Below are 24,784 nucleotides of genomic sequence, written 5' to 3'. Positions count from 1 at the left end.
CATGGGCGTGCATGCGCAGTAGCACAGAGCAGCTCATACATGAGCGGCTCCAGCTTATTGCACGCAGGTGGGCTTGCACGGCCACGCTGCAGGAAGAGGAGCTGCGTGGCCCCAATATGATTAGCAACAATGCCTCCCCACTAAACTTCTGGGGGGCCACGCACTGTGGGGACATCAGAATACCAAGAGAAGCCGCTATACGATCCTGAGGCTTTCCTTTTTTTAGGTAAGTATTTAATTTTGAACTACAGAGCTTCAGCTTACGTACACTTTAAGTGAAAAATTCTAATATCCTTTATGTTAGAGCTCTATTTTATCTGCAATACAGTGGGGATTTTTAGATTGATCAGGCAGACAAGTTATGTGATGTGTTGTTTGAAGGAAACGTCATGTGACATGACAGAGCACAAACCTACCTTAGGCTGTCTGAGAAAGCTTCCACAACAAACTTTGATGGGCGGTATCCTCCGGCAAAAACAGCCAGTCTCCCCGCAGCGCTAGTTACATTAACAACACGCCCCTGGGCTTTTCTGACCAGATGCAGCAGCTGCAGTGTAACATCCACCGTACCAAGAAAATTCACATTCAGGACCTTGAAAAAGTCCTCTCGGGAATGCCACTCATTAGGACTAAATGTATGGCCTATGCCAGCATTATTCACCAATCCCCAGAGCCCTGTAATACATAAAAGAAAGAATAATATTCGTTTTGAAAGCTGGACATGTGATTTCTCAGTTAGCGAGTTTACAGATTTACTTTATTAAAGTGGAACAGTAGTAAGAATAACATAATAAAAATTGCTTATTTTTACAATATTCATTTATAAAATATTTAGTCAGTGTTTGCCCATTGTTAAGTCTCTCCTTGCCCTGATTTACATTTTGAAATTTATCACAGGCGGCAACATCTTAAGTAATGGCAGGTTTACTGAGAGTTCTAAAGTCAGTAGAAAAGATCTCTGCTTGGTCCAAGATTTCATGAATGGTGTCCAATTCTGTGCAAAAAAAGCCTTATCGCTAACAACTATCCTTTGCTTGGGAGAAACATCACGCAGGTTGCATGAATCAAACTGTCAATTTCTTTCTGTTATGCACTTGTGGTCATCACACTGAGGAAGACTGCAATGGGTGGGTGCAAAGTGTCCATGGGTGTGTCTGTTCATTGCAATATGGCTTCAATGCATATTGCAAAAATACACTGTTGCAAAACGCGACCGAAAACGCGCATGAATCCGCTTGCAAACCGCTCAGACAAAACGCTAGCGGTTGCGTTTTGCGTTTGCGGATTTCAGTGGGTTCCAGGCCTACCAGTTTCTGTTTGCACTATTTGTGCCTGTTCACAGAGAACTAGTTGGCAATTCATAGAACTGCGCTTGTGCATGTTAGCTTTTGCCAATTAATGCTGCAGTTCATGTGTACTTCAGGTGTCCTATGTTTTATAAGCTGATTAATGATTGTTCAGCTTTCATGATTGTTCAGGTGACATTATGCAAACAAACTCAGTATAGGCGTGCTTGTTTTGCTCTATGCCAGCCAAGCAGCATGTATTATAAAGTGAAGAGGAGTAGAAGGGGTCTTGCTGTGAAATATAATAGCAATCAGCCAAATAAATCCATTATAAGTAACTAAAATTACTGCTTCTCCCCTTCTCCCCTCCCCCCCAAACAAGGTCAGATGTAGATGAGAAGAAATACCTGTATACATACATCCTAACTTTTTGAGATGAGAAAAAGAGACACTAAAGCTACACCCCTGCCACACCCCTGGTCACGCCTCACCACGCCTCTAGTCACGCATGCCATAAAGATTTTATAAGAAAAATATGTTGTTTTATAATGCAAACCACACTGGTCTTTTCTATCCTGGTTCATTTTCCTTAATATTAACATATGAAAATAAGATACTGTATGTATCAATTTAAATGATGGGAATGAAGTTTAGAGACATTTAACACATGTTTTATATATATTTACATAGAAAGAGGGGCAAAGTCCTGAAAGAGGGACAAATGAGGAGTAAAGAGGGACAGAGGGACAGGGCTCCCAAAAAGGGACTGTCCCTCCGAAAAAGGGACAGTTGGGAGCTATGCCTGTATAGACAGAAGATTCATTTCACTACAGGATTTACAGTCGGGATAAGAGAAAGTAAGATATGATAGGCGAGAGGTAAGCAGTTAGCAAGGGGGATACTTTGGCAGGGCAGCTCCTTTGAATAGATGTCAGTTTCTACAGTGAGCTTGCTAAAAACAGACATTGAGGGCCCTGTCACACTGGTGCGTGGGTCATCTTACTGCACCTCACCCCTATGCTCATGAAAGTCTATTGGTGTTTTTATAGAGCATGCAGTGTGGTGCGCCGGAAGTCGCCAATATACCACCAGCGCATACCAGCGTTACCGCACCAGCTCTGCGGCGGACTGGAAGTCATGTTAATCTATGGCAACGCAGGGCTTCCCAAAATGTTGGCGTTACAACGTTGTAGCGCGCATGCGCAGAAGCGTATTTTTACAATACACTTCCGCACACTTCCGTATTTCCAAAGCAAGTGAGCGTCACTTCCTGTTTGGATTCCAGCTAGAAGGGGAATACCGCATAGTAATGTGGTAGTTCCCTATGGTCTGCTTTTGGCAGTGCGGCTTGCCCTCCAAGCATCGTCTCCCCCACCCTCCCACCCCGGGCCACACATGCCATTTTTTAGCTCTGGTTCCCTTTAACACTTACAGTGGTTTGCAAAAGTATTCGGCCCCCTTGAAGTTTTCCACATTTTGTCACATTACTGCCACAAACATGAATCAATTTTATTGGAATTCCGCGTGAAAGTCCAATACAAAGTGGTGTACACTTGAGAAGCGGAACGAAAATCATACATGATTCCAAACATTTTTTACAAATCAATAACTGCAAAGTGGGGTGTGCGTACTTATTCAGCCCCCTTTGGTCTGAGTGCAGTCAGTTGCCCATAGACATTGCCTGATGAGTGCTAATGACTAAATAGAGTGCACCTGTGTGTAATCTTATGTCAGTACAAATACAGCTGCTCTGAGATGGCCTCAGAGGTTGTCTAAGAGAATATTGAGAGCAACGACACCATGAAGTCCAAAGAACACACCAGACAGGTCAGGGTCCAGGGATAACGTTATTGAGAAATTTAAAGCAGGCTTAGGCTACAAAAAGATTTCCAAAGCCTTGAACATCCCACAGAGCACTGTTCAAGCGATCATTCAGAAATGGAAGGAGTATGGCACAACTGTAAACCTACCAAGACAAGCCCGTCCACCTAAAGCCACAGGCCGAACAAGGAGAGCGCTGATCAGAAATGCAGGCAAGAGGCCCATGGTGACTCTGGACGAGCTGCAGAGATCTACAACTCAGGTGGGGGAACCTGTCCATAGGACAACTATTAGTCGTGCACTGCACAAAGTTGGCTCTTATGGAAGAGTGACAAGAAGAAAGCCATTGTTAACAGAAAAGCATAAGAAGTCCCGATTGCAGTTTGCCACAAGCCATGTGGGGGACACAGCAAACATGTGGAAGAAGGTGCTCTGGTCGGATGAGACCAAAATGGAACTTTTTGGCCAAAATGCAAAACGCTATGTGTGGCAGAAAACTAACACTGCACATCACTCTGAACACACCATCCCCACTGTCAAATATGGGGGTGGCAGCATCATGCTCGGGGGGTGCATCTCTTCAGCAGGGACAGGGAAGCTGGTCAGAGTTGATGGGAAGATGGATGGAGCCAAATACAGGGCAATCTTGGAAGAAAACCTCTTGGAGACTGCAAAAGACTTGAGACTAGGGCGGAGGTTCACCTTCCAGCAGGACAACGACCCTAAAGATAAAGCCAGGGCAACAATGGAATGGTTTAAAACAAAACATAGCCATGTGTTAGAATGGCCCAGTCAAAGTCCAGATCTAAATCCAATCGAGAATCTGTGGCAAGATCTGAAAACTGCTGTTCACAAACGCTGTCCATCTAATCTGACTGAGCTGGAGCTGTTTTGCAAAGAAGAATGGGCAAGGATTTCAGTCTCTAGATGTGCAAAGCTGGTAGAGACATACCCTAAAAGACTGGCAGCTGTAATTGCAGCAAAAGGTGGTTCTACAAAGTATTGACTCAGGGGGCCGAATAATTATGCACACCCCACTTAGCAGTTATTGATTTGTAAAAAATGTTTGGAATCATGTATGATTTTCGATCCACTTCTCACATGTACACCACTTTGTATTGGTCTTTCACGTGGAATTCCAATAAAATTGATTCATGTTTGTGGCAGTAATGTGACAAAATGTGGAAAACTTTAAGGGGACCGAATACTTTTGCAAACCACTGGATGCCCATGTGTAATTCACTTTTTCTCCTGAGTTTTCTCTTAGTTGATATTTTCACACCCTACCATAAAATGTCTCTTAAACCACCCACCAGCAAGCAAGAAAATACTTAAAATTATTTTGATAATACTTTTTTCACCAACTTTTGGGTACTCTCTCAACTGTAAAATGTGGAAAAGTTATTTTAAAGAGAAGATGAAAATTATCTCCTAGATGATATCTCAGGAGAAAAAAGTTAATTGCATATTGGCCCTAGAACTTAACATCTAATAAATATAATATAAATACACAAAATAACATATCACGCTTTTCTCCTGGCAGACTCAAAGCGCCAGAGCTGCAGCCACTAGCATGCACTCTATAGGCAGTAGCAGTGTTAGGGAGTCTTGCCCAATGTCTCCTACTGAATAGGTGCTTGCTAACTGAACAGGAAGAGCAGAGTTTTCAACCCTGGTCTCCTGTGTCAGAGGCATAGCCCTTAACCATTACACTATCCAGCCACTGCTGTATATATACTGTATAACACACAGGCCTGGTCCGCCCATGATGCCAAGTGAGGTGACTTCCTCAGGTGGCAGAAATTTGGGGGCAGCATCCAGGTAGAGACAGGAAGTTGAGAGAGTGCCCGGCCAACCTATACTGGGGGCAACTGCACCTAGCTACCAATTTGGGGCATCCTTTACCTGGCTACCTACCTATACTAAAGGTGTTTTTTGGGGGGGCTCACCGCAGTTCTAACGTGCGGTGCAAACTGTCAGGTGCTGTGCGATCATTCGAATTTGGGGGAGGGGGCACATCCTCACAAGTTTGCCTCAGGCAGTAAAAAGTCTAGAACCAGCCCTGATAACACATAAAATATATGGCCGTGCAAGCAGATAATCTGTGCAACCTGTATGCCTATGGGGCCCATATGCAATTACATTTTTCTCCTGAGTTTTCTCCTAAGAGATAATTTTTCAAATTGCATTTAAAATAAATTTTCAGCACTTCGCAAAAAACTTAGAAAAAGTACCAACAACATCATTTTGAGTATTTCCTTGATTGTTTGGGGTTTAATAGGCATTTTATTGGAAGTTGTGAAAATATAACCTGGGAGAAAACTCAGGAGAAAACGTTAATTGCATATGGACCACTGTGGGTTATCTGCTCTCTCGTTATTTTATTGATGTTTAACTAACATTACCAACAAGCTCATGGTGAACCAGAACTCATTGGAGTGTGTGAGGGGCTACAATGGTCCTAAAAGCCCCCTTACTAAAATACTAAGGAAAACAAGAGTTTGCTTTCTTAAAACAGAAAGAATTTGCGAGAATTAAGGTTGGAGTGAGCTTGAGATGTCTCCCAGTGCATCACTGCTGAATATATGCAAATTAACCATTGTTGCCCTTAGAAGCTAAACACACCTCCAGATCCGCTGGAATGCAATGATGTATCAGCTTGTTAATTTGTACAGAGCCTGAATTCTCGCAAATTCTTTCTGTTTTAAGAAAGCAAACTCTTGTTTAACTGATATTAGGTTTAGGGGGGTAAGACTTTACACATGTAAACCTATGTGTGCACAGTGCTTAAAATAAAGTGCATAAATCCATAACAGCGTAATGCTGCTTTCTAATTCAACCCCACAGGCAGAAAGAGGAAGACAAGGATGGATGAGACAGGACAGACAGCGGTAATGACACATTCCTTGACAAGCCTATCCATTGAAACTTTTGGCAATGTCCGCAGAATACCTAAAATGGAAGTGAGAGCCAGGAAACAGCAAGATATGCAACTGCTGGCGCCAGAGTAGGATCAAGGTGAAATAGAGCTCTAAGCAACACAATTAAAATGAATAATCAAGGTAACCTGAGGTGAGATTTGCATCCTTTCAAACAATGCAGATTGCTTGGCTGTCCTGCTGGGTAACAGTAAATTCGGGCGCCTGAGGCTAGTGGACAAATCGGGCGCCGCCATTCACTCCTATAATAAATATCGTTTAATGGGCGCCCGATAGGAAAAAAGGGCGCCGGAGAAAAATAACGTTTTAAAAGCGGCGCCCGGACACTTAATGTTTTATTACTGTTTCTCATGATTACACATTATTTAATGATTTATACATTTTTAAATATTATTTTTAAACGAAAAACAGTACAATATTTTTTTTCAAACATTATTTTTAAACGAAAAACAGTACATTTTTTTTTAACATTATTTTTAAACGAAAAAACCAACAGGGGGGTCTTAGGTTTAGGCACCAACAGGGGGGTCTTAGGTTTAGGCACCAACAGGGGGGTCTTAGGTTTAGGCACCAACAGGGGGTCTTAGGTTTAGGCACCAAAAGGGGGGTCTTAGGTTTAGGCACCAACAGGGGGGTCTTAGGTTTAGGCACCAACAGGGGGTCTTAGGTTTAGGCACCAACAGGGGGGTCTTAGGTTTAGGCACCAACAGGGGGTCTAAGGTTTAGGCACCAACAGGGGGGTCTTAGGTTTAGGCACCAACAGGGGGGTCTAGGGGTTAGGGGTAGGTACAGGGAGGGTTACTTAGGCACCAACAGGGGGGGTCTTAGGTTTAGGCATCAACAGGGGGGTCTAGGGGTTAGGGGTAGGTACAGGGAGGGTTACTTAGTAAAAAAAAATTTTAAACGTTATTATACGTTTCACTATTTAAACGAAAGATTAACGTTTTTACAATTGTCGATTTAATGCACATTATTTAATGATTTATAACTTTATAAAACATTAATTTTAAACGAAATACAGTACAATACATTTTTAAACGTTATCCATGCTTATCGTTAAAAACCCGGCGCCCTTTTTTCCCAGCGCCCCTTTTTAACGTACGCGTCCTGCTGAACCTCTGTATCTAATATTTTTAGCCATAGACCCTAAACAAGCATGCAAATCAGGTTCTCTGACTATAATCTGACTAGATTAGTCCCATGCTTGTTTCAGGTGTGTGATTTAGACACTATTGATGCCAGAAAGATCCGCAGGACTGCCAGGCAAACAATGGGTAATCTTTAAAGTGATCCTGAGCCAAAGCTCAGGATCAAAACCAGATAGATACCTTAAAAGTGGGAAGCCACAGGATCCTATCAAGGTTTGCCTCCCTGCTGTAAAGCCTCCATTGCAAAGCGCAGCCTCCCTTCACTTCGGGGCAGCTCTTCCTCCGGAAGTAGGTCAGTGCAGTAGCCGCACGAGCCCGCCTGTGCATGCACAGCACGTGGCTCTGGTTTACTGCGCATGCGTGGATGGGCTGGGTCAGCTATTGAGGGCAGGCTGGAGCAGGTAGAGCTGCGCAGCCCCAATAGGATTGGTAAGAATGACGAGAATTGTAACTAATCTTCTGGTGGGCCGCGCTCAGCGACGGGTGACACTGACAACACAGCAGGGAGGATCCTGAGGCTTCCCTCTCTTTAGGTAATCAATACCTACAATCTAAAGGTGGCCATACACTGCACTGGCCAATTTTTTTATTGATATCAGGGTGATTTGACTATTTGATTGAATTTGCTAGAAATTTGCCACAATCAATTCCTGATCAGACTGACAGTGGGAAGGACAGAGCGTGAGTGACACCAATGGAGAAGTGTCACTGACAGATCTGCGAACTATCTCCTAACAGGAGAGATAGTTCTCGAGGTCGGACAAGCCAGGTCGTAAACACACGGACAGATAAGGTACAGAGACAGAAGGCAGGTGCAGAATCCAGAGACTAGCCGAGATTTGGCAACAGAGTATCAGAATGATAAAGGTACAAAATCAGAGATCAGAAGAATGGTCAGGAAAGCAGAAGGTCATAACAAATAATCAACAATGCCTAAGCTAAGGTGTGAGTTCCTTGGCCGTCAACACCTTGGAAACTGATCTAGAATATAATACAGATAATAACAGACTTCCTAGACTAAGGTGTGAGATCCTTGGCCATCGACACCTTGGAAACTGTCTAATAACACAGATACTGACAAGGTCTGAGTGCTACCACGTAGTGATCGCAACGCCAGACACCAGAGAAATGATCAGCATCCAGTATATATACACCAGCGCTCACCAGCGCCTCCCCTAAGTGCCGGACCAATGGAAGTTGCTGAAATTGTCAGCTGACCGGCCTGGTCAGCTGACTCCCTTCTGACTGTCATAAAGGCCCCGCCTCTCTGCGCACGCGCGCGTCCTCCTGAGCTAGTGTGGACTATCAGTCCCAGCCACACCAGACATGTGTTGTAATGTGTCAGCCTGTTCGAGCGCGGGGGCAGCCGCACCGCCAACCGAGCATACGGCGGCTTCCCCGTGCTCAGCCACTGTGTCAGTAGTAGGCCTATGCGCACCGACTGCCGCGTCGGACGTGGACTCCGCCACCCTGATCCCGCTGGGCATGCGGTGGTTTCTCCGCGTTCCGTCCCGCTAGTGGATGCGTGCCTAAAGACTCCAGATGCCATGCTAGATGCGGAATCAAGACGCGGAATCAGCCGCCTTACTCTGAGTATTTGCGGCGGCTCTTCCGCGTTTTCTCACACAAGCATACAGTAATCTTGCCAGATCTGACAATAATCTGACAATCTGACAATAATGTCAGACACCCCTGATCTGTGTGCTTGTTTAGTGTCTATGGCTAAAAGTATTAGAGGCAGAGGATCAGTAGGATAGCCAGGCAACTGGTATTGCTTAAAAGGAAATAAATATGGCAGCCTCCATATCCCTCTTGCTACAGTTGTTCTTTAAAGAAAACTGTGTACTAAAAAAACATCCCCTGGTGGTTACTCACCTCGGGAGGGGGGAAGCCTTAGGTTCTCAATGAGGCTTCCCCCATCCCTGTAACTGCAGGCAATCCAGCGATGGCTCCCCCGAAGCTTCCTGCAATCCTCCCCTGACAAGCCTGATAGGCGCTGATTTATTTACCTTGTCAGGATCCAGCGCAGGTGCAGTAGCAGCTCTTCCTTCGGGTAAGGTGGAAATTGCCAAACCCGATCGTATCCGCTCTACTGTGCAGGCACAAAAGGACTCACGCCTGCACAGTAGAGCAGATCGATCGGTTTGGCTATTTCCATCTTACCCGAAGGGAGATCCGCTAGTACGCCTGCACTGGATCACGGAAGGTAAATATTTACTTGCCCGCACTTTGGGGGGCTGCAACTAGACAACGGAGGGACAGAGAAGAATGAGGGAAGCCTTGTTAGAATCCAGAGGCTTCCCCCTTACAAGGTAAGTACCCCCCAGGGGACTTTTTCTCAATTACAGGTTTTCTTTAAGTGATGCTTTTAAGTCTCTCCAATAGAGTTACCAAACACACAAAGGGAAATACTCACTCCCTAACAGTTCTCTGCTGCTTATATAAAGCCTGCAGGCTGCTTGTAAGCCAATAAGAAGTGCACACACACATATACACCTAGTCTGCAGTAATCAATTAAGTAGAGGCTGAGCATGTGCACTATTGTTTTTAATCCTATTGTAGATTCCCATGCAGTTTAGTTAGGAGGGGGGCAGATGAGAGGGAATATCCTGAACAATGGTGCCCCCTGCTGGCCATACAGCCATTGTCTATGCAACTGAAGCCCTCTCCAACGACTGGCTGAATTGCTCAGCATCTGCTTAATTGATTACTGCAGACTAGGTGTATATGTGTGTGTGCACTTCTTATTAGCTTACAAGCAGCCTGCAGGCTTTATATAAGCAGCAGAGAACTGTTAGGGAGTGAGTATTTCCCTTTGTGTGTTTGGTAAGTTTTAGAGCAGTTGGGAACAGGCTCCTAGTGGTGACAGCTCCAGGGCTTGACTGCGCTCACATATAGTGTTACATGCTGGTTCTGGGGTCCCGGGCAGTGAAAGTTCCCGGGGCCCCTGCCTGGCGTCTCCAATAGAGTTACACTGTATTCTATCAGCAGCCAGTGTGCGAATCAAGACATAAGCTCTATTTCCATAGAATCAGGGAAAAAAACAAACTGCCCCAAAAGTTCATCTGACCCAATATCCTCAGGCATGGAACCCACTAAAGCATTTTTTGAGCGTTTAGGGAGCGCTTTAAATTGCTAACAATTTCCCTAAATCGCAATCACAGGACATGCAGCATTTTGGGAGCATTTCCTTTCTAATGAATTGTATAGGAACAGGGAAATTGATCCCAAAATCGCTTGCAAAAAGCTATCACAAATCGCAAGCGATTTGTGCTTTCTAGTGGGTTCCAGGCCTTAGAGTGTGGTGGATGTTCTTATATCCAGTCTACTTGAGCACAGGTATCCCAATTGCTAATAGATACAGAGCTCTTCTCTCGAGTAGTACACTGGCTGCCAATGGAATATGGTGTAACTACTGTATTTTGGCGGGGCTAAAAAAGCACTACTGTCTGATCTTATAAAGTACCAACTTAAAGTGAACCTGCAAATCAATATGACATACTTACCTTGCCGATAGTTACTCTCAGGAGTTTCTTCTAACAATGATACCTTCCAGTTCCAACTTGATCTAGTCAGTCTTGTCTCTACGGAAACTGAGGGCCCTTTTTTACTATATCAGTTGCTATCAGTTATAACTGAAAGGACAACTGATGTGCAAGGTAATGTCCATGTTTCCCCATGGCTCAAGCGATATTACTGTTTAATGGAGTGCTGACTCTAGAAGCTAACATTGCCATTTTTAAAATGTTTGATCCTAGGGGGTGGGTTAAGGGTTTTTCAGGAGGCTCAGCTGTCTCAGGTTTGCTGGGGGGGCCCATATATCTCTAGTTATTGCCCTGGGACTGGCGCCCTGGCTTTATGACAGAACTACTGCACAAGAGAACTTATGTAACAAGTTGGCTTCTGTTTTTGGAAACAAGTACAGAGAGATTATTGGCAACATTTTATACAATAATAAAGTAAGTTCAATATTTGTAATGGTCACAGCAGTTAATCATTAATTTACTACACTATGTTCCCATGATCAGGATACAAGATCAAGAATCTGTGCTTTTGTACGAATCATGCATATGAAAGTGACATCACCTGCATTTCCAACAGTGGCAGACACCCACTCGGCTGCAGAGCTCACATTTTTGCCATCACTAATATCCAGAATCCTTGTCTGAAGTCTACTGGAGGTCTCCTTTTTCAGGTTCTCAGCACCGGTCTGTGTCAGACAAGGCGCCAGAACCTTCATTCCACGTCTGTCCAGCTGCTTGGCCAGCAGGTTCCCAAATCCAGAGTCACAGCCAGTGATGAAGACATATTTATCTGTGAGATTCTCCAGTATCTGGCTCTGTCTGTACCGTCCATCGGTACAGGAGAATTATACCCAACCCCACTAGCAGAAAGAAGGAACATGCTGGAGTCTGTTCTATAAAAACAAAAAACAAAAACAAATATTGATCATTATTTGACCCTGTATTATCTAAATTTGGATCTGTTCCCAGATGCTTCTCATCCTTACTGCTGCAGCCCGGGATCCTCTTCTATCTAGTGGCTGTGCTCCGGTCTGTGTACAAATGCAACTGTACTGGGCATGCATGAATACGGTCTGCACATGCTCAGTAGCATGAAGCCACTTTTGCACAGAGGAAAAAATATGCACGAGCCATGCATGAGTGGCTTTGTGTTTGATGCAGTGCAACGCTATAGGTCATGAATCCCTAACTCCACCTGCCCTGCTCCTAACACATTAAGATTTTCCCAACATGACTTTTAAAGGTAGCCATACATCTAGCGTTGATAGGCAAATTCAATCAAGAGACAAATATCTCTCTAATTGAATCTGATTAGAGAGAGATCTGTTGGCTGCCCATACACTGCAGGCTGATTCACAATCAATTTCATGCTGAAATCGATCCAAAATCTCGACATTGTGACACTGCATCCACTGCCTCGCCAGCCCCGTTTCCTCCGCTGTCTCCGGGCTCCGTCCTCCATCTATACACGTGCCCCACATGGTTGCCAGAGCAACGTGGGCATGCGTATGATGACACTGTGGGGTGCGTGTATGTAGAGGTGGGACAAGGTCCTTCAGCACCCAAGGCTGAGACAGCAAAGTGCGCCCCTCCATCCCTCCCACCCCAGCTGTCACACACTGATTGCTATTAGACTAAGAGGGCCACAGGGCCCACAACCTCCCCAACACCTTAATATCTAGTTATCTGGCTTGCAGTCACTGCCATGTATCCCCTTTTCTTATTTCTTTCTGCTTCAAACACAATTAGGAAAGACAGCTGAATGAATTGTGCGCCCCCTCCTACACTGCGCCCTGAGGCTGGAGCCTTTCCAGCCTATGCCTCGGCCCGGCCCTGCGTGTATGGATACAGGATGGAGCCATCCCAGAGCCAGCGGCGGACACAGACAGATAATGTATAGTGCACTGGGGACTAGAGGTTAACATTGAACATTAGGGGGGACAGCATCGGGGATTTTGTCTTGTTCGTCGCTCATCCCTCGTAACCGTTTTGACTACAACGGCCCGACATCTTGCAGCATGTCCAGTCGACATGCTCAGCCCAAAATTGGTTGCGTTGTTGATCAGGTATGCACTTAGCGGCAACAATTTTCATCCAATTCGATAATAGTCCAATCAGATGGTTGATCAGCCTCCAAGTCACTAGATGTATGGGCACCTTTAGACATTTCATTGATGAGCTGCACAAAATAAAAAAAATCCATCAAAAGTCATTCAGATACATTTATGAGATAGATCAGCCTTTCTCAACCTTTTTACCCAGGAGGAACCCTGCAGATACTTTTTGGATCTCAAATTTTTTTTTTGCAGGTGGCATGGTCTTTAAAAGCTGGTGTGGCTGTTTATGTCACTACCCTCTTTTACAGTGCCCTTCATTATAATGTCTCCTTATTCTAGTGCTTTTTATTTATGTGCTCATTATTATTCTGAATGTAATGCTGCTTTTTACAGTACCCCCTATTATAGTGTGCTCCCTATCATACTTCCCCCAACCCCCATGATGGGGAAAAATGCCAAGGAACACCTGCAAACTACTCAAGGAACTCTGGGCTTCCATGAAACCCTGGATGAAAAAAAATCTGAAATAGATTATTAGCAGTTTTGATCGATGTGATTAGAAATGAGCGTAATGGAGTAATTACGATTTCGCGAAATTTCGCGTAATTAGTGTAATTACGTTTATGGCCGTAAGTACATAATCGTAATGAAGAAGGATTTTGCGAAATTTCGCGTAAGCGTAATTTTCGCATTGCAACGGCTATTACGAAATTAATGCGTATAGTCATGCTCCCAAAGCGGAAAAGTTGACGCGTGTATCAATGTTAGGTAGCCGCCGACTTTAAGGGTTAATAGCAAAGCCCCCTTAAATGCTAAGAGCCTCAAATTTGGAGAATATATTAAGGAGATCAGGAGGAATAAGAGGAAAAAAATTTTTTCAAAAAGACCTTATAGTTTTTGAGAAAATCGATGTTAAAGTTTCAAAGGAAAAATGTAAACATTTAAAAACCCGCCGACTTTAATGGTTAATAGCAAAGCCTGCTTAAAGTTTAGGAACACCAAATTCCCAGGGTATATTAAGGGGAACAGTGGGAATAAGAGGAAAAATTTTTTTTCAAAAAGACCTTATAGTTTTTGAGAAAATCGATTTTTAAGTTTCAAGGGCGAAAATGTCTTTTAAATGCAGAAAATGTCAGTTTTTTTTGCACAGGTAACAATAGTGTATTATTTTCATAGATTCCCCCAAGTGGGAAGAGTTTTACTTACTTCGTTCTGAGTGTGGGAAATATAAAAAAAAAACGACGTGGGGTCCCCCCTCCCAGACCTCTTTAACCCCTTGTCCCCCATGCAGGCTGGGATAGCCAGAATGCGGAGCACCGGCCGCGTGGGACTCCGCACCCTGACTATACCAGCCCGCATGGTCCATGGATTGGGGGGTCTCGGAAGGGGAGGGGCAGCCAAGCTTTCCCCTCCCCCTCCGAGCCCTTGTCCAATCCAAGGACAAGGGGCTCTTCTCCACCTCCGATGGGCGGTGGAGGTGGAGGCCGCGATTTCCTGGGGGGGAGGTTCATGGTGGAATCTGGGAGTCCCCTTTAAAAAGGGGTCCCCCAGATGCCCACCCCCCCTCCCAGGAGAAATGAGTATAGAGGTAGTTGTACCCCTTACCCATTTCCTTTAAGAGTTAAAAGTAAATAAACACACAAACACTTAGAAAAAGTATTTTAATTGAACAAAAAACATAACCACGAAAAAAGTCCTTTAATATTCTTAATTAACCATTAATACTTACCTGTCCCTTTAAATAAATGATCCCTCGAAATAGCCTCGGAAATGTTCTATCAGTTACAATGTAACAAAGTTATTACAATGTAACAACTTTGTTACATTGTAACTACGCCGCACCCGACGTCACTCGCCGCCGCCGCATACGCGTCTGCGCAGCACACATTCCCGACCGAGCTCTGAGCTATATAGCTCAGAGCTCTGAGAAGCATCTTTGTATTTTGGCTCCAAGGAGCCCCATTGGTCCTTAGCAGACCAATGGGGTTCCTTCAAATCAAAAGGAACCCCATTGGTCTGCTAAGGACCAATGGGGCTCCTTGGAGCCCAAATACAAAGATGCTTCTCAGAGCTCTGAGCTATATAGCTCAGAGCTCTGTCGGGTCCGTGCAGGACGCTAAGTCCCCGCCGGCTCCGCTGCCCTCCCCGCCTCTCCCACATGTCACCCACATGTCACCCACATGTGGGTGACATGTGGGTGACAGATGTGGGCGGGGTGGACAGCGGGAGCTGCGGGGACTTAGCGTCCTGCACGGACCGACAGAGCTCTGAGCTATATAGCTCAGAGCTCTGAGAAGCATCTTTGTATTTGGGCTCCAAGGAGCCCCATTGGTCCTTAGCAGACCAATGGGGTTCCTTTTGATTTGAAGGAACCCCATTGGTCTGCTAAGGACCAATGGGGCTCCTTGGAGCCAAAATACAAAGATGCTTCTCAGAGCTCTGAGCTATATAGCTCAGAGCTCGGTCGGGAATGTGTGCTGCGCAGACGCGTATGCGGCGGCGGCGAGTGACGTCGGGTGCGGCGTAGTTACAATGTAACAAAGTTGTTACATTGTAATAACTTTGTTACATTGTAACTGATAGAACATTTCCGAGGCTATTTCGAGGGATCATTTATTTAAAGGGACAGGTAAGTATTAATGGTTAATTAAGAATATTAAAGGACTTTTTTCGTGGTTATGTTTTTTGTTCAATTAAAATACTTTTTCTAAGTGTTTGTGTGTTTATTTACTTTTAACTCTTAAAGGAAATGGGTAAGGGGTACAACTACCTCTATACTCATTTCTCCTGGGAGGGGGGGTGGGCATCTGGGGGACCCCTTTTTAAAGGGGACTCCCAGATTCCACCATGAACCTCCCCCCCAGGAAATCGCGGCCTCCACTTCCACCGCCCATCGGAGGTGGAGAAGAGCCCCTTGTCCTTGGATTGGACAAGGGCTCGGAGGGGGAGGGAAAAGCTTGGCTGCCCCTCCCCTTCCGAGACCCCCCAATCCATGGACCATGCGGGCTGGTATAGTCAGGGTGCGGAGCCCCACGCGGCCGGTGCTCCGCATTCTGGCTATCCCAGCCTGCATGGGGGACAAGGGGTTAAAGAGGTCTGGGAGGGGGGACCCCACGTCCTTTTTTTTTTTTTATATTTCCCACACTCAGAACGAAGTAAGTAAAACTCTTCCCACTTGGGGGAATCTATGAAAATAATACACTATTGTTACCTGTGCAAAAAAAACTGACATTTTCTGCATTTAAAAGACATTTTCGCCCTTGAAACTTAAAAATCGATTTTCTCAAAAACTATAAGGTCTTTTTGAAAAAATTTTTTTCCTCTTATTCCCACTGTTCCCCTTAATATACCCTGGGAATTTGGTGTTCCTAAACTTTAAGCAGGCTTTGCTATTAACCATTAAAGTCGGCGGGTTTTTAAATGTTTACATTTTTCCTTTGAAACTTTAACATCGATTTTCTCAAAAACTATAAGGTCTTTTTGAAAAAAAAAAATTTCCTCTTATTCCTCCTGATGTCCTTAATATATTCTCCAAATTTGAGGCTCTTAGCATTTAAGGGGGCTTTGCTATTAACCCTTAAAGTCGGCGGCTTTTTTATATTATACGGAGCGTTACGGTTTAACGCGAAATTACGGTAGCGTTTAATGCGAAATTACGGCATGAACGAAACGCGAAATTACGCGTTGAAAATTACGCTTACGGTATTTTCAATTACGATTTTAATGGCAATTACGCTACTGTAATTTCGCATCGTAATCGCAAATTTCGCATGCGTAATTTTAGTAATGCGAAATTACGAAAATTTCAGCTCAACTCTAACAAATCTGCTGGAAGTCAGTCAGAAAAATCAGTGTGTACAAGACCAGCCTAAGCCAAATATAGGACTGTCAAGACCTATTTAAATACAAATATCACAACAAACACGCTCCCAGTACTCACAGATTGCCACAGCTAGCTCCCAGAACACTGTGCAGGACTGAAAGCACTGCCCTGGTTATGCACTTGTAAAGAGGCAACCAGTGTAGACCTGGAAGAGAATCACATTACAGCCCATGCAGATATACTGTTATCAAGTCAGACATTAACCTGTTAAAACTGCGTATTCTACCAATCCAGTGACCACACCCACAGAACTCACAAATGGCAATGCATGCCAGGTTACATGACTGTGCTAGATTTACAGTGGGATGCGAAAGTTTGGTAAACCTTGTTAATCGTTGTGATTTTCTTGTATAAATCGTTGGTTGTTACAATAAAAAATGTCAGGTAAATATATCATATAGGAGAAACACAGTGATATTAGAGAAGTGAAATGAAATTTATTGGATTTAAAGAAAGTGTGCAATAATTGTTTAAACACAATTAGGCATGTGCATAAACCACAAAAAGAAATTAAATCAATATTTAGTAGGTCCTCCTTTTGCAGAAATTACAGCCTGTAGGTTCCAATGAGAGTCTGGATTCTGGTTGAAGGTATTTTGGACCATTCCTCTTTACAAAACATCTCTAGTACATCCAGGTTTGATGGCTTCTGAGCATGGACAGCTCTATTTAACTCACACCACAGATTTTCAATTATATTCAGGTCTGAGGGCTGAGTGAGATGGCCATTCCAGAACATTGTATTGTTCCTCTGCATGAATGCCTTAGTGCCTAGGTTCTCAACATGTGGTACGCGTACCCCAGGGGGTACTTCTGATGGTTTTAGGGGGTACTTAGGCTTGATATACTGAACCAAGCATAACAAATTTAGAGTTTTAGACAATGATAAATCTTATTTAAACAACACAAAATTAGTGTTTTAGCTAATTAAAAGCAATTGTAAATGTTTGGAAATTGTTTAGAACCAATTATCATGTACTATGATTACATTTATATTTGTCAAGGGGGTACTTGTGACAATGTTTACTATGCTAGGGGGTACTTGGTGAGTACAGGGTTTTAAAAGGGGTACATACTAATAAAATGTTGAGAAACACTGCCTTAGTGGATATTGACCAGTGTTTAGGGTCGTTGTCTTGTTGAAAGATCCAGCCCTGGCACAGCTTCAGCTTTGTCACTGATTCCTGGACATTGGTCTCCAGAATCTGCTGATACTGAGTGGAATCCATGCGTCCCTCAACTTTGACAAGATTCCCAGTCCCTTCACTGGCCACACAGCCCCACAGCATGATGGAACCACCACCATATTTTTCTGTAGGTAGCAGGTGTTTTTCTTGGAATTCTGTGTCATGATTTTCCTGTATAAATCATTGGCTGTTACGATAAAACATGTCAGTTAAACGTATCATATAGAAGACATACACAGTGATATTTGAGAAGTGAAGTGAAGTTTATTGGATTTACAGAAAGTGCACAATAATTGTTTAAATAAAATTAGGCAGGTGCATAAATTTGGGCACTGTGGTCATTTTATTGATTCCAAAACCTTTAGAACTAATTATTGGAACTCAAATTAGCTTGGTGAGCTCAGTAAACCTTGACCTACGTACACAGGTGAATCCAATTATGAGAAAGAATATTTAAGGGTGTCAATTGTAAGTGTCCCTCCTCTTTTATTTTTATCTGAAGAGTAGCAACATGGGGTCTCAAAACAACTCTCAAATGACCTGAAGACAAATATTGTTTACTATCATGGTTTAGGGGAAGGATACAGAAAGCTGTCTCAGAGAATTCAGCTGTCTGTCTCCACAATTAGGAACATATTGAGGAAATAGAACACCATAATTATCTCAGGAACCGGCCCCGCAGCACACCTGCAGATACGGTTCAGGACTGGGGGTTAGATTAGATCGCGAGGGGAGCAGCCTTATTCAAGCTAACACAAGGCTGTCACCCCTCAAAACACTTCTCACTGCCACCACTAGCTGCTGCTAGACACTTCAACAATTCCCACTCTGCTGTCGAGTGGTCTGCACTCTAGCGTTTTCGTATTTTTAGGCTCCACCCACTTTTCTGAATATTAATCCTTGTCACCCAGTGACCAACTGTACAAAGTTTTAGAACCCTACCATTAACAGTGTAAGAATGGCTGCAGTTTACATTTTACCATTAAAATTTGTATTTGTCTCCGCCCACCGATGACCCGGCATTGCCCGGGTATGTATTTGGCTGGTGTTGGCTGCGCCCACTTTTTCTAACCCTAACACACAAACACAATTACTCAATGACCACGTTTTTGAGCTTTCCAGTCTTTGGTATCAATAATTTGCATTGAAATCAAACAAATCTGATTGGCTGTTTGTGGCTCCACCCCCTTTTCTGAATTTGAACCCCAGTCACCCAATGACCAGCTGTACCATGTTTCAGGCTTGTGCCATTAACAGTGCATGAATGGCAGCAATTAAATATTCCTCTTGAAAATCAATAAGTCAATTTTGATTGGCTTTTGTAGGCTCCACACACTTTTCTAAATATTAATCAACAGTCCCCCAGTGACCAACTGTGCAAAGTTTGAGAACCCTACCATTAAAAGTGTAAGAATGGCTGCAGTTTACATTTTCCCAGTGAAAATTGTATTTGTCTCTGCCCATTTTTGGTTATGGGGGTAAAAAGTATCCTATATGTTATTCCAGGTAATGTACTATGTGAGTGCCGAATTTCATCTAAAACGCTCAGCCATTGTTGCGTGATTGAGTAACAAACATCCAAACTTTTGCATTTATAATATTAGTAAGATAAGATTGACTAACATTACCGGTATATTATGCACTATCTTGTGGTCAATAATAGTACAGGTAGTTCTCGGTTAACAAACGAGATAGGGACTGTCGGCTCGTTCTTAACCTGAATCCGTCCGTAAGTCGGGACAGCCACCTTTGCCCCCATTTTTAAAGCAGAGTAAGAGCAGCGGAAGGTAGATAGAGGACATCTCACCTGATCTTCGGCGGTAGAAGGTCCCATCGTGTTGCCCGGAAGCTTTCACATGCATCGCATAATGACGCATCAGGAGGCGCCGCCACTAGGGGGCTTTTCCTGATTGCGTCATTATGCGATACATGAGAAGCCGCCGGGAGGACAGTGGACGGAGCGAGAGGTCGGGCCGCGCAGCTTCCAGGCAGCACGATGGGACCTTCTACCGCCGAGGATCAGGTGAGATGTCCTCTATCTACCTTCCGCTGCGCTTACTCTGCATTAAAAACGGCACAGAAGAGGTAGTCCCCGACGGCATGACGTCATCGCGGCGGGTCGGTGGGCGTTCGTATCGGCGGGTCGTTTGTAAGTCAGGCGTTCGTAAACCAGGGACTACCTGTAATGCATCTTTTTCAACTAAACTAAAGGAAAGATGGCATTTGGTGAGGGATAACTTTGCGGCCTTAACATTGCCATCTTATGTCCATTCAGAGGCCTTGTCTTTTCTGCAGCCATGTTTTTATGGTCGAAGGTGAGAAATAATGTTCTTTGATTACCTGATGGTAAAGTGTATTATTAGTTAATGTAAATTAATATTAACAATACACTTACAACGTTTTGTGTTTTTATTATTTATTTATTAATTTTTAACATAATTTGCGGCACTCAGGACAGCATTCCAAACCACACACAAGAAGAAGCTCCAGCTGAGAGATCGGTCAACCCAGAAGAAACATCTACAGAGCTTGTTGATGAACCCTCCACATCCAATAATGCCAACAGATACCATGCAAAAAGGTGACAGACACAACGGGGTAGAGCAGCTGCTATTAAAATAGCAGATTATAACATGCTATGTGCATTTAATACATGCTGGAGAGGTGGGCTGAATCCAAAGATGTTTTAGCTGACCAAGAAAAAAATAGCTTTTAGTATATGCCCATATGTTGAACTTGTATCCCCTTCTTTATTACACGCACTTCATAAAGAAATCATAGACTTTATTAAAGTGAACCTCCGGACTAAAAATCTACTCAGCAGATCTGAAAAGGCTTGGTGTTTCTTTAACAGTTTCACAGCATCAGAAGCCTGGGCTTTTTTTCCCTGATGCTGTGCAGAGCATGATGGGATTTCCTGTGTTGTTATTCACGTTGCCGAGCAACTGGGAGAGGTGCTCAGGACACAGGACAGTTGGAACTGTGTCTCATACTCCCTGTCACCTCCTTTCAACCAAAAAAGATGGCTGCCATTATGAAATCAAACATTTGCCTGTTCTTTTAAAACAGTGTGGGTAAGAGATTATATTACCTATCTATTTTAATTAACATAACTAATGTAACTTAATGACAGTATGTTTGTTAAGCTGGAGTTACTCTTTAATCAATATCAAAACAAGGACACAGCCACTACATCAGCAGATCCATTACCAGTGTGTGAGGCCCCTATACAGACATTCTCTTTACCACCACCTCTATCCAAATCCGATTATAGGCAAAATCACTCGACTGTGATGTATCGAAATAGCTGTAATGCGTGGCTCTGCAGTGGAGTTGGTGACACCGCCACGAATAGCAGGCAGGCCTGCTGCCACCTACTCTTCTCCTCCTACTCCTCCTCCATCCTCAGCTGAGTCCTCTACTGCTTCTGCTGCTGTGCTCTTCTCTACAACTGCACACCCCCAGCTCCCCGGGGCCTATTCCACCTCCCAGGTACGACAGTGTCACGCCGTCCTGGGGCTGACTTGCCTGATAGCCGAGAGTCACACTGGACAAGAACTCCTGGCCGATCTGAACGCTAAGGTGGATCAGTGGCTGACCCCACACCAACTGGAGATCAGCAAGTGGTGTGTGACAACAGAAGCAATCTGTTGGTGGCATTGAATGTGGCCAAGTTAACACATGTGACCTGCATTGCACGTTATAAATCTTATTGTACAACGCTTTGTGTGTAAGTACCCAGGCTTACAGGAGGTCCTCAAGCAGTCCAGGAAGGTGTGTGGCCATTTCAGACATTCCCATACAGCCATGGCGTGCTTTGCAGATATTCAGAGGCGAAAGAACCTTCCAGTAAGGCGCTGGATTTGCGTCAGCCCGACTTGCTGGGAATCAGCGCTCCTTATGTTTGAATGCCTGCTCTAACAAGAAAAAGCCTTCAATGAGTATCTGTACAACCAGGGTGCTTGAAACGGCTTTGCGGAGCTGGGGATTTTTTTGTCGAGTTATTAGATGCTTATGCGCAATGCCTGCACGCTCATGTGTCCTTTTGAGTTGGTGACAAACCTGGTGAGTCACACCGAAGGCACAACCCATACACTTTTTTTCCTGGAGCTTGCCCTGCAAAGAGTGCTGGATCAGGCCGTAGATAAGCGTGACCAGGAAAAGGAAGAGTTGTGGTCGCCATCAATACCAGAAACAGCCTTGTCGCCGTCACCTGCTGTACCTGCAGCAACACAGAGAGAGGAGTCTAAGGAAGGAAGAGGAGTCAAAGGAGGAAGGTGGTGGGTTTGTGGAGGTGGAAGACCAACTGCAGCAGGCATCCCAGGGGGCTTGTGGTCACCTTTTATGGACCCTTAGTGTTGTACGTGGCTGCAGGGAGGGACAGACCTTCAATGATGTCAGTGAGGATGAGGAATAGGACATGGCTACTTCGGCATCCAACCTTGTACAAATGGGGTCATGCAATCCTGCCTGTTGAGGGACCGTATAAAAAAACGAACTACCTCAGCTTGACCATAGGGGCTGGAAAACCGACATTGCCTGCGCTCCCGTGGACTTCCGCACGAGCACGGCCAAAACTACAAAAAGATTGATGCAGGGAGGACTAACAATTTTAGGTGGGGGGGGACTGTATATTGGCCAAATAGAGCCCTTAAGGGCCAATAAATCAGCTGCGGCTGCTGCCAAGAAGCCCAAAGTTGCAGCTAAACCCCAGAAAGCCATCAAGAGCCATGCTAAGTACTTGGGGGCGAAAAAGTGCATCTTATAAGGCAAAAAATATGGTAGGCAGCTAAGCCTAAGGTTGCCAAAAGTATGGCAAAGAAGACAGCAAAGCCTAAGAAAGCCATTGACGAAGTAATGCTGGACATGTCACCACCTCAACCTGTCCCCTAAAAAGCTGTAATGCTTCCTTGATATTTCTTACACAGTACATGGGACGACAAGAGATTTGTTTTTCTGGCAATCCCACCAATGCCAGGTAATCCAGTTCCCTTCACACCCCCCCATTTCATATGTAGTGACATATGACTTCCCCAGTAGCATGTAGCTCTGCCCTGATTAGAGATGGCTCAAACCTCTGATTTTGGATTTGCGAACCTCGAACACGAATTTACGCAAAAGTTTGTGTTCACGCGAACCGCGATAGACTTCAATGGGCAGGCGAACTTTGAAACATACAAACACTGTTTCTAGCCACAAATGTGATGGAAAAGATGTTTCAAGGGGTCTAACACCTTGAGGGGGTCAGTGACTACAAGAGGAACATTTTTTTTTTCAAAAAGACCTTATAGTTTTTGATAAAATGGATTTTTAACCCTTTCTGGACCAGCACCCTCTGCCCCCTTAAGGACCAGAGGGTGCTGGTCCAGCAAACTCCCGCTTCCCGATGAATCGATGCAAGTTACCGTCGCTCCCGCCGTACAAGCTGCTCTGTCCCCGCAGCATGCTGCTCTCTCTGCCGTCGCTATTACGGCAGAACGCTGTGCGCCGGTCAGGAGCCGCTTTCATTGGCTCCTGACCCTGTCACTTCATGTAAGCCAATGGGGAACGGCTTACATGAATGACAGGGCCAGGAGCCAATGAAAACGGCTCCTGTCCGGCTCACAGTGCTCTGCCGTCATAGAGGCGGCTGGGCAGCTGATTGCGGCGAGGGCAGAGCGGACCGAGCGACGCGGACGGGCTGGGGCGCGTGGTCAATGTGACGTAGAGTTTACATCCTGTCAGGACCGCAGCGCCCCCTGCCCGACGTAGATTCGTACTCGCTCGGTCCGCAGGTAGTTAAATTCTCCTTCAGACCGTGGAAAGGATTAAACGCCTGCCGACTTTAGCGGTTAATAGCAAAGTCCCCTTACATAGTAGAAACACCAAACTTGCAGGGTATGTAGAGGGGGACAGTGTCTACAAGAGGAAAAAAAATATTTTTAATGAATTGAATCGAATGAATCGGCTCTGAACTGATTCTTTCGAATCAAGTCATTAAAAAGAACCAGATCATGATGAACCAGTTAGTATAGCTGAGAATGCGTCCTATGAGGACGCATAGCTGCCGGCTCCCACTGTCTCTCCCCACCTGCCTTCACCTGTCACCCTCACCTTGCCTAGCACCTGGTGCACCCATGGGTGCACCAGGTGCCAGGCTAAGTGATAGTGACAGGTGAGGAGGTGGGGAGGACAGCGGGAGCCGGCTCTATGCGTCCTATGTGGATGCATTCTCTGCTATACTAATTAGTATAGCTCGTGGGAGATCTTCAATCAACTTCGCAAGATGAGAGGATATTGGTGTGGGACATTTCCAACGATATTGGCGCGGGAACTTTTTTTTTTAAAGGTACAGGTAAGTATTTCTAGTTAATTAAGAACATTAAAGGGCATTTTTCGTTGTTATGTTTTTATTTCATTTAACCCTTTGTGGAAATGAGTAAGGGGTACTTTTTACCCCTATACTCATTCCTCCTGGGAGGGGGTGGGCATCTGGGGTCCCCTTCTTAAAGGGGACTCCCAGATGCCACCATGATCCCCCCCCCCCCCAGGGAGTCGTCGCCTCCACCTCCTGAGGTGAGGAAGAGCCCCTTGTCCATGGATTAGATGAGGGAGAGGGGAAGGCTTGGCCGCCCCTCTCCCCCGGAGCCCCCCATACCATGGATTCCACTTGACCGGGGCTCCGCATTCTAGTTATCCCAGCCTGCATGGGGACAAGGGGTTATAGGGAGCTCGGAAGGGGAGGGCCCACATCATTTTTTGTGGAAATTTCCCACACTCTGAACATAACAAAAAATATATAAATAAATTTAAAAAATTACATTTTTTAACATGTTTTTTAAATATTGTTTCCCACTATTTTTTTTAACATATCCTGCAAATTTGGTGTTGCTAGGATGTATGGGACCTTTGCTATTAACTGCTATAGTTGGCGGGAATTGTTTCCCGAAGAACTGTCAT

At 44.7% G+C, this 24,784-nt stretch overlaps 1 pseudogene; it reads right to left on the bottom strand.

The window, feature by feature from the left end:
* LOC137544872 (retinol dehydrogenase 7-like) overlaps positions 1–19,707 on the bottom strand; it is a 29,680-nt pseudogene extending 9,973 nt beyond the window's left edge.
* Between the last annotated feature and the right edge of the window lie 5,077 nt (positions 19,708–24,784).

Source organism: Hyperolius riggenbachi, chromosome 2 (genome assembly GCF_040937935.1).
Source record: "Hyperolius riggenbachi isolate aHypRig1 chromosome 2, aHypRig1.pri, whole genome shotgun sequence".
In the NCBI taxonomy this organism is placed as follows: Eukaryota; Metazoa; Chordata; class Amphibia; order Anura; family Hyperoliidae; genus Hyperolius; species Hyperolius riggenbachi.
Note: the sequence above shows the minus strand (reverse complement) of the source record. Positions and strands in the feature narration are given on the sequence as shown.